This window comes from Neofelis nebulosa, chromosome 2 (assembly GCF_028018385.1).
Source record: "Neofelis nebulosa isolate mNeoNeb1 chromosome 2, mNeoNeb1.pri, whole genome shotgun sequence".
In the NCBI taxonomy this organism is placed as follows: Eukaryota; Metazoa; Chordata; class Mammalia; order Carnivora; family Felidae; genus Neofelis; species Neofelis nebulosa.
Window position 1 is genome coordinate 112625067 of NC_080783.1, and position 11340 is coordinate 112636406.

At 36.9% G+C, this 11340-nt stretch overlaps 1 pseudogene; it reads left to right on the forward strand.

Annotated features, from left to right (window-relative positions):
• The first annotated feature begins 8940 nt into the window (after positions 1–8940).
• On the forward strand, positions 8941–10862 carry LOC131503895 (heat shock cognate 71 kDa protein-like; annotated as a pseudogene).
• Positions 10863–11340: the final 478 nt, after the last annotated feature.

Genomic DNA, 11340 nt, shown 5'->3' on the forward strand with positions numbered 1-11340 from the left:
TCTGCTCTTTTCAAATTCCTTTTGCAAATACCATTACTTCTGAAAATGCCTGAAAAGTGGAATGGATATCCTAAGAGTTTTATCCCTGAAAAAAAAACTTGCCCAGTTGATGGTGGAATGGGCATTAAACCAAAGTATTGCCCCACTGGAAAAATCACAGTAGATGCACCTTACCAGGGAAGAGCCCCCCACATTGCTCTTCCTCATACACTGGGGAAAGGCATAAAGATGAGGCAGGAAGGATCCCACTCCTATCCTTCCACTGGTATGGTGGAAAGGAAAAGGCAGGCTGGGACCTCCAGACACCCATCAGAAGTGGGAAAAAGAAAAGTGGTTCAGGGGAAAAGAGCAAGTGTGGATGAGCTATTGTCTTCATCACTAATTACTGGGCAACCACAGAATGGTGTAAAAATGAAATCTTTTTCAAATCACATAGTAGAAATAAATAATCACTTTTTTTTCTCATTAGCTTTTCCTCTCCTTAACTTAAGAATGTTTTGGAATCTCATATATCCCATGGTGGAAGCAATGAGCAACAATGTCTCCCACTTAAGTTTGCTTCAACACTATTTTCGGTATGAGTCCATTTATATACATTATTATATACTACATATACTAATATGTTGTGCTCCAGGATACCTGCCAAAACATAATATTTAAATAGAATCCAGTCTTAGACATTCAAAATGCAGAGGTTATAGCTGAAAATCACTCATCATACCAAGGAACAAGATCTCAAACTGAACCAACAGACGCCAACATTAAGAGAGCACAGCTGTTAGAATTATCTGAAAAAAATTAAAGTAGCCATTATATTAAAAAATACTTTAACAAGCGATTGAGAACACATTTGGGATAAATTTTTTAAAAATAGCAATCTTTGGAAATAAAATAGAAAATCTCCAGATATGAAGGAGAATCAAATTCAGTCTGTACAATTGACATATGCTATCACTAAAATAAAACCTCAAAGGAGGAGGGCTCAGAAGAAGAAAATACAAGAGAAAGTTAGGGATAGAACAATATAAATTACCCAATCTAAACAACCACTAAAAAATTGCCTGTACAATATGAATAGAACTTCTGGGACCTGTGAAATTATAACAAAATATCTTATTTTTTATCATTAGAGTCCCAGAGAGAAAGAGGAAAAAAAGGCTGAAATGTTATTTGAGGTATTTGACTAAATAATGGCTAAAAATGTCCTAAATTTGACCAAAATATAAGCCTACAACTTCAAGTACCTGAACTACTTCAAACTGTATAAACTACACTAAGGCACATCCTAGTAAAGCTTCTGAAAACTGAAGACACGAAAAAGTCTTGAAAGCAGCAAAAGAAAACATAAACATTATCCAGAGAGGAAAATGAATTCAATGACAGTACATCTCTCATTAGAAACTACAGAAGTGGCACATTTTTCAAGTACTAAAAGAAAACTGTCAATCCAGATTTCTATATTTAGTAAAAATATGCTTCAGGAATGAAAAGGTAATGAAGACATTAGCAGATGAAGGGAAACTAAGAGAATTTTTCATGAGAAGACCTACCCTAAAAGAATGGCTGAAGAAAGATCTCTAAACAGAAAGTAAGTGATAAAAGCAGAAATTTGAGAATATCAGAAAGGAAGATAGTAAGAGTAAAGGTAGGAATAAATACAATAGACTTTCTTTTTCCTTTTTGAATTTTCCTCTTGAGTTTTATAAATTGTGTTAGGTGGTTGGAGAAAAATTTTAATACTATCTGATAGGGTTTTCAATATGTGTACAATTAATATGATCTTGTATTATAAGAGGGGAGGTTTAAAGGAACATAAATTTCTTCTAATTAATTTGAATATATATATATATATATATATGCACCTACATACACATTTATAAAATAAGAAATGTATAAAGAGACATAATTTAACCACTTAAAACCACTATATATATATATATATATATATATATATATATATATTATAAGTTGTATTTTTAATTAACATTTTTTTTATTTTAGAGAGAAAGAGAGAGGGAGAGGACAGAGGGAAAGAAAGAGAATCTCAAACAAGCTCCATGCTCAGCACAGAGCCTGATGTGGGGCTCGATCTCACAACCCTAGGACGATGACCTAAGCTGAAATCAAGAGTTGGATGTTCGGGGCGCCTGATTGGCTCATTCGGTTGGGCATCCAACTTCGGCTCAGGTCATGATCTCACAGCTTGTGAGTTCAGGCCCTGCATCAGGCTCTGTGCTGACAGCTTGGAGCCTGGAGCCTGCTTCAGATTCTGTGTCTCCCTCTTTCTCTGTGCTTCTCCTGCTCATGCTCTGACTCTCTCTCAAAAATAAATAAACATTAAAAAAATTACTTAAAAAAAAGAGTTGGATGCTCAAACAACTGAGCCACTCAGGTGCTCCAAAAATTGTATTTTTAAAAAATGTTTAACTAAACTACAATATGGCAATAAAAGAAAACAGAACAAAAATATTAAGAACAAACAAGAGAAAAAATAAAATTGTAGATGTATGCCTTAAAATAGGAATAATTACATTAAATGTAAATGAATTAAATACAGTAATTAAAAGACAGAGATTGTCAAGGAGAAAAAAATATGATTTATTTGTATGCTGTCTAAAAGAAACTCACTTCAAATATAGTGATATACATAGATTGAAAACAAAAGGATGGAAAAGGTACAATCAGTCAAAGTAGGAGAGAAATATCAATATGTAAATTTTATTTCCAAGCAAAAAAATGCATATAAAGCAACATCATCTGATGTTGAAGATCGATACATCAAGAAGACATAGCCATTCTAAAAGTGCATGCATCAAACAATGATGATGTAAATTATGAAAAAAAAAAAAAAAGCCTGAGAGGTAAAAGGAGAAATAGGCAAATCTGCAATTATAATTAGGGACTTCAACACCTCCCTCTCAACAATTGAGAGAAAATCTGCAAGTAAATAAAAGAACTCTGTAACACTCAACCAAGAGGAACCAATAAACACTTATTGAATCTGATACCCAAAAAGAGCAGAATAAACTCTTGTCAATAATAGACCAAACATTTAATAAATATAGACTATATCTTTGGCCATGAGACAAACCTCAACAAATCAAAAAAATTGAAATCATACAGATTTCAATTTTCTGACCATAAATCTTGAAATCAATGTTAGAACACTAACAGAAAAACCTCCAAATAATCAGAAACTAAAAACTGCATGTTTAGGGGCGCCTGGGTGGCGCAGTCGGTTGGGCGTCCGACTTCAGCCAGGTCACGATCTCGCGGTCCGTGAGTTCGAGCCCCGCGTCGGGCTCTGGGCTGATGGCTCGGAGCCTGGAGCCTGTTTCGGATTCTGTGTCTCCCTCTCTCTCTGCCCCTCCCCCGTTCATGCTCTGTCTCTCTCTGTCCCAAAAATAAATAAAAAATGTTGAAAAAAAAAATTAAAAAAAAAAAACAAAAACTGCATGTTTAGATAATTCATCGTTCATAGAGAAAGTATCAAGAAAAAAATTTTTTAAAGTACATGAGTTGAATGAAAACAAAAAGACAACATATAAAAGTTTGAAGATCACAGAGAAAGCAGTGTTAAGAGGGAAACTTTTAGCATTAAATGTTTACTTTTTTTATATGCTGGTCCGAGGCTTGCCAGTAACTTGTTCAAATGGCCAGGCCATTATCTGTAACCCATGAATAAGGTTTATAACTGCAGCAATTCCTGTTAATGCTTGGGAGTATGTTAATGCTTGGGAGTAATGTTAATGCTTGGGAGTAAAGTCTAAGAAAGGTATACATAGACAATATATCAACACCAATAAATTTGGTAGCAGAGGCCTTAACAGAAGTTTATAGAAACCCAATTCATAATCAGGCTAGGTCAAGGATTCTGGATCTGGTATCCTCAGACCTAAAACCAGAGAGCCATTTCCTCTCACCTTGGTGCCAGGGATTGTGTGCACCTGTGCACCAACATCTAAAGGCCCAAGAAATACAAATTTCTCATCTTCCCATGAACTTCTAACCTCGGCATAGGCCCTCTGGTCTCTCCTGGGGACACTTACCAACCACTAGTCTTGTTTATTTCTGAACACCGAGAGGTCTGAGCAAAAGAGAGTTCTTCCAACATACCCTCAGATCCACATGGAGAAGCAGAGGACACAGTTCCTTTATCCATCATTGGGGCTGGCAAAGTATAAACTTGAGTAGGGTCACCCTGTCAGTACTTGGCCATGAGTTTTCTGGGGTAGGAGGCAGGAGTGGAGAGCCAGGAAGAGCAGTAGTCTGGATAAACAGCTATTTCCCAGCCAAGGCACCCAGGGATGGCACAGGTTGGGCTCATTCAAGCAGAACCTAGGCTTCTCCTCTTAAAAGGCTATTGTAGCAGCTGTCTGGATTCTATTTTCCTGGCAGCGGCTGCTGTCAGGGCAATTTGAAAGAGAGATTTTTAGTAATACATCCCCTACACCATGCCACTCTCCCTAACTTTAACAAGATTATCTCTGAAGGGCATTTAATTAAGTCTCTAAGGTCTCCTCAGGGTCATTGGGCAAAGTGATCTCAAAGGGCTCTACATCCTTCTGAAATTTCAACAATGTGCTGCATTTCAGGGAGTTTATTAGTGCAAGAGACCTGCTTAGAGTTACTCAACCCACCAACAGTCCTCTCATCCCATTGTTAGAGCACTGCAAGCATTAGCTAGGGAATTCCTCCCTCAGTTTTTTTTCTGAACTCCTCATGGTATCTAAACCACAGAGCTTAGCCAGGGAACTGGAGACTAAAGAGAAGTTACAGAATTATTCCAAAACCCAATATCACATGAACAATCCTTTAACATCTTCCAAGAATGCCCTGTAGCTTCTGCTGGCATTTCTCAAGACCTATTGGCTTGGCAAACAAACTCCATGGCATCCTCTAGCACCTTCCATGACCTATGGCAAAATACCCTGCAGGACCTTCACACTCTTGCAAATTATCTGCTGAGAACCTATCTGGACTGTTCTATGTTTTCTACTAGCACCTCCCAAAGGTGACTCATGGAATCTTCAGGTGTTTTGCTTTTCCAGAGTAGCATTGTGCTTAATTGACTACCTGCTTGATGTGCCAATTTGCCAGGAATTCAGTAGAGCTGAAGAGAACCAAGCTCGTAGGTGTCAAAGAAATCAGTTAAGATAACAAACCAAAATTAAATAATAGTCAAGTTTTTAAACAGTGCAACAATATAAACATGAGGCTAAGCCAAAGAAGGCACTGGCTACTCCCTGCTTTATTTTCTACCATGAAATAGCATCAATGAGGGGGTCAGTGAGATCAAATGTAGGGATTGTCTCACTGCTAAGGGAGCCCTGAACAAAAAGCTTCTACAGTTTACAAACCAGAGGGCCTAGGGAGGATTGAAGGAAGACCTAGTAATGGAAAAGTACTGAGCCAGAGGGAAGAAAAATTGTCTTCAAAATTCTTTCTCTCCTTTCAGTGATAAGGAGGTCTCAGAAGAAGCACTTGAGGAAGTCATTGGCTGAAGGCCCCAGATTAAGAGACCTCTGAGTGGAGGTGCCTGTGGGCTAGGAATACAGCTGTAAGGGCACAGCCAGCCAGGGGCCTTGAGTCCTGAACACAACTCCTTTCAGGGACTGTACTGCACTGGCTGTGCACCAAGTCTGCTGTGAGGAGAGCAGGTAAAGCCTTTTAAATTGCCTGTGGTTGGGCCTGGAAAATTGCACATAGGTTAGTAACAAGGAGCTGGTCTCCTTAGATATGAGGGAAAAATAACTAAATACATACATACATATATACATACATACATACATACATACCAAAGACAAATCTAAAAAAAAGGAGAAAAGAAATAATAAAGATAAGAGCAGATCAATTAAAATTAAAGCAGGCAAACAATAAAGAATCAATGAATTAAAGTTAAGTTCTTTAAAAGAATCAATAAAATTGACAAACTGCTAGTAAGCATAACAATTAAAAAAAGACACAAATCTCCAATATCAGAAATGAAAGTAGTGATATTTCTGTAGATCCTAAAGACTTCAAAATGATAATAATGGAATACTATGAAGAATTAAATACACATAAATTTTACATTTCAGGTGAAATGGGCCAATTCCTCAAAATCTAACTCAATATATCAAAAAAAAAAATTCCAAGGATATCAAGCTGGTTTAAGCACTCAAAAATCAAACAGTTCAATCAGCCATGTCAACAGGTTACAGAAGAGAAAGTATTTAACAATATCAATTGGTGCATAAGAGCATATTTTATGAAATCTAACAACTTATGATTTTTAAATTCTCAGTAAGCTATAAGTAGAGAGGGGAAATCCTCAATTTAATGAAGATCATCTTCATTAAAACAATATTTTAATTTATATCATATAAATTTATATGTAGAAAAACTATAATTTATATCATATTTAATGGTGAAAAACTACAATTTATATCATATTTAATGGTGAAGGACTGAATGTGCTTCCCGCTTAAATTGAGAACAAGGCAAGGATCCCTTCTCTCACCACTGTAATTCAACACAGTACTGGAAGTTCCAACCAGCACAATAAGACAGTAAAAGGAAATGAAAGACATATAGTTTGGAAAAAAAATTAAACTGTTTCCATTTTCAATTGACCTGATGGTCTACACAGAAAATCTCAGGATGCCTGGGTGACTCAGTCAGTTAAGCCTTCGACTTCAGCTCAGGTCATGATCTTACAGTTAGTGAGTTCAAGCCCCACATTGGGCTCTGTGCTGACAGCTCAGGGCCTAGAGCCTACTTCCTATACTGTGTTTCCCTCTCTCTCTTGTTCCCTCCCCTGCTTGTGCTGTCTCTATCTTTCATAAATAAACATTAAAAAAAAGAAAAGAAAACCCCAATGATTCTACAAACAAGAAATTTTGAAACTAATAAATGAGCTCACCAAATTTGTAGAACACAAGGTTAACATATAAAAATTAACTACATCTTGACGAAGTTCCAATAGTTTCTTTTTGCTTTTGTTTTTCTTGCCTCAGGAAAATATCTATAAATAAGAAAATATCTATAAATATAAGAATCTAGGATTCTGATGATTTCCTGGCTCACATTTAGGTCTTTCATCCATTTTGAATTTCTTTTTATGTATGGTGTAAGAAAGTAGTCCAGTTTCATCCTTTTGCATGTTTCTGTCCAGTTTTCCCAAAAGCATTTGTGGAAGAGACTATCTTTTTCCCGTTGGATATTCTTTTCTGCTTTGCCAAAGATTAATTAACTATATAGTTGTGGCTTCCTTCCTGAATTCTATTTTGTTCTATTATTGGTTCTATTCTGTTCTGCTGAACTACATGTCTATTTTTGCGCCACTGCCATACTGTTTTGATCACTATAGCTTTTTAATATTACTTGAAGTCTGGAATTGTGATACTTCCAGCTTTGATTTTCTTTTTCAAGGTTGCTTTGGCTTTCAGGGTCTTTTGAGGTTCCATACAGACTGAAATAAGTCAGAGAAATACAAACATGATTTCATTCATATGTGGAATTTAAGAAAGAAAACAAGCAAGAAAAGGAGAAAGAAAAGAGAGAGAGACAAACAAAGAAACAGAGTATTAACTTAGAAAACAAACTGGGAGGGGATTTGGTGGGAGCTGGGTGGAATAGGTGATGGGGACTAAGGTGTGCAATTGTGATGAGCACCGGGTAGTATACGGAAGTGTTGAATAACTAAATCTCACACCTGAAACTAATATTACACCGTATTCTAATTAACTGGAGTGTAAATAATAAGTTAAAAAATTTCATTATATTTTATACAAACACAATTGACATATTGAAACTAAAATTAAAAATACAATTTACAGTTGATCAAAAAAAGAAATATTTAGGTATAAATCCATCAAAACATATGCAGGACTTATATACTGAAAAGCATAAAATTCTGATAAAAAACAAAATCAAAATAAATAGAGATGTCTTTGTTCATATCAAATAATTGAACTTCATCAAAATTAAAAGTTTTCCACTGCAAACAACCCTACTAAGAGGATGAAAAAACCAGCTACCAACTAGGTGAAAATATTTGCAAAGCACATACCTGGCAAAGGACTCAGATAAAAAATATGAAAAAACCTGATATTAAAGAAACAACCAATCCAATTAGAAAATGAGCAAAAGATACATAGAAGCATTTCACCAAAGGGAATATTCAGCTGACAAATAAGCACAAGCACATGAAAAGATGTCCAACATCACTAGCCATTAGGGAAATGCAAATTAAGATCACAATGACGTATCAATAAACATCTATTAGAACAGTTAAAATAAAACATAGTAGCAATAACAAATACTGGTGAGTCTGTGAAGACACTGTATATCTCAAATACTGCTGGTTGGAATGTGAAATGTTATAACTACCCTGGAAGAGTTTACAGTTGGTGTCTTAAAAAACTAAACATAATAAATAACGGCCCTACTTGGCATTTATCCCAGAGACACAAATATCTGCACATGTATACTAACGAGCCTGACTCTCTGATAACAGCTTCCAGCTTCCACGTGGTGTTGCTTCCCTCCTTTGCCTTCTGCCCCACATCAGATAAGAACTAGTGAGAAAGCCTGGGGCTCCCTCCTTAGGTCCTGCTGGGAAGGTCAGAACCTGAGAGCTGAGAAAAGCAGCACCCAGGGGAAAACAAGATCAAAAGTCAAACAACTAAGCTACACCAGAAACTAATAAAAAATAAAAAGTAAACAAGCATAATTTAATAAGGTAAAAATCAATAATAGAAAAATCTTGTTCTGTGAATACCAAGAAAATTAAATTGGCACTTATAATTCAATGAAAATTGGGATTATGAAGATATTGTAAAGATAGCTAGGGCCAGTTGTACAATTTAGCAAATTAAGAAGAAAAAGCATTCACTACATGTGGTGCTAGCTCTCCAGATTTCTGTTTTCTTCACAAGCCATGCTAGACCCACACAGAAGCAACTGTCTAGCAGACCCTCAGTGGGCACTGATCTTGACACCACTTACTCTTGTGTGGGTGTCTTCCAGCACCAGAAAGTGGAAATAATTGCCAATGGTAAGGGAAACTGAACCACCCGGTTATATCTACTTTACTGACACTGGTCATGTCGGTGCTGCTACAAAGAATCAAGTTGCAATAAATCCCACCAACACAGTTTTTGATACCAAATGCCTGATTGGATGTACGTTTGATGATGCTGTTGTCCAATCTGATATGAGACAGTGGTCTTTCATGGTGGTGAATGATGCTGGAAGCCCAAGGTCCAAGTAGAATACAAGGAAGAAACAAAAGTTTCTATCCAGAGGGGGTGTCCTCTAATGGTTTTGACAAAGATAAAGGAAATTGCAGAGCCATACCCAGGGAAAACTGTTACCAATGCAGTTGTCACAGTACCTGTTTACTTTAATAACTCAGAATCAGGCTACCAGAGATGCTAGAACTGTTGCTGTTCTCAATGAACTTAGAATCATCAATGAGTCAACTGCTGTTACTACTGCTTACATCTTAGACAAAAAGGTTAAAGCTGAAAGAAATGTGCTTATCTTTGACTTAGGAGGTGACACTTTTGATGTGTTCATCTTCACTATTGAAGATGGGATCTTTGGAATAAAATCTATAGCTGGAGACACAAACTTAGGTAGAGAAGACTTTGACAAGAGAATGGTCAACCATGTTATTGCTGTGTTCAATCACAAACGTAAGAAGGACATAAGCCAGTACATACTGCTTGTGAACATGCTACGTGTACTTGTCTCCAGTAACCATGCCAGTATAGAGTTTGATTCTCTGTATGAAAGACTTGACTTCTATATCTCTAATAATCATGCCCAATATGAAGAATTAAATGCTGACCTGTTCTTTGGCACCCTGAACCCTATAGAGAAAGCCCTTCATGATGCCAAGCTAGGCAAGTCTCATATCCATGATTTATTGTCCTGGTGGGTGGTTATACCCATATGCCCAGTGTTCAGAAACTTCTGAAAAACATCTTCAATGGGAAAGAAATGAATAAGAGCATCAACCCTGATGAGGCTGTTGCTTATGGTGTAGCTGTCCAGGCAGCCGTCCTTTCTGGAGACAAATTTGAAAATGTTAAAGATTTGCTGCTGTTGGATGTCACTCCTTCTCTTAGCTTTGAAACTTCTGGAGGAGTCATGACTGTCCTCATCAAGTGCAATACTACCAACAGATGCAAACCTTCACTACCTACTCTGACAACCAGGTGTGGTCACTCACCACCTGTTCAGTTCAGGTGCTCATTCATCTTTATGAAGGTGAGCATGTCATGACTGAGGATAACAGCCTACTTGGCAAGTTTGAAGTCATAGCATATCTTCTGCCCCCTGTTCTGTACCTCAGATTGAAGTCACTTTTGATATTGATGATAACAGCATCCTCGGTATCTCTGCTGTGGATAAGAGTATGGAAAAAGAGAACAAGTTTACCACTAGTAATTACAAGGGTCATTTGAGCAAGGAAGATATTGAGCATATGGTCAGGAAGCTGAGAAGTACAAAGTCGAAAATGAGAAGCAGCAGGACAATGTATCTTCTGAGAGTTCACTTGAATCTTATGCATTCAACATGAAAGCAACTGTTGAAGATGAAAAACTTCACGACAAAATCAATGATGAGGACAAACAGTAGATTCTTGGCAAGTGTAACAAAATCATCAACCAGCTTGATAAGAACCAGACTGCAGAGAAGGAAGAATTTGACATCATAAGAGCTGAAGAAAGTCTGCAACTCCATCATTACCCAACTGTTACCAGAGTGCAGGAGGCATGCCAGGAGAAATGCCTGGGAGCTTCTCTGGTGGTGGAGCTCCTGCATCTGGTGGTGCCTCCTCTGGATCCACCATCAAAGAGGTTGAGTAAGCCAACCTGAGAATAGACCTAGCATTGTTCCACATAAAACATTTGAAGGACCCAAATTTGTAGCAAATTCCATGGCAGTTTTAAAGTCGAGCTGCTATTGTAAATAAACTGGGCATCTTGATACTTGAATATGGAATAAGTGCACAGGGGAAAGAAATAAACATTGCACTTTATAAGCGCTGTATTCTAGGTGGCAAATGCGATGCCTTAAATAAAACTGTACTTAAAATTGAAAAAAAATAAAAAAGGAAAACACAAACTATCAAAATGTAACTTACGTTCCTGAAAACAACAGCGAACCCAAAACTACAGGTAAACCAGGAAAAGAGGAATTATCCTTAATCTGATAAACATTTTCTCCAAAAAAATCTAAAGAAACATCGTAATTAGTGGTAAAATACCAGCACGTTCCCATGAGACAGTTTTAAGAAAAAAAATTGTTCTTCTACTCATTCATTCATTGCTACGAATTTTTATT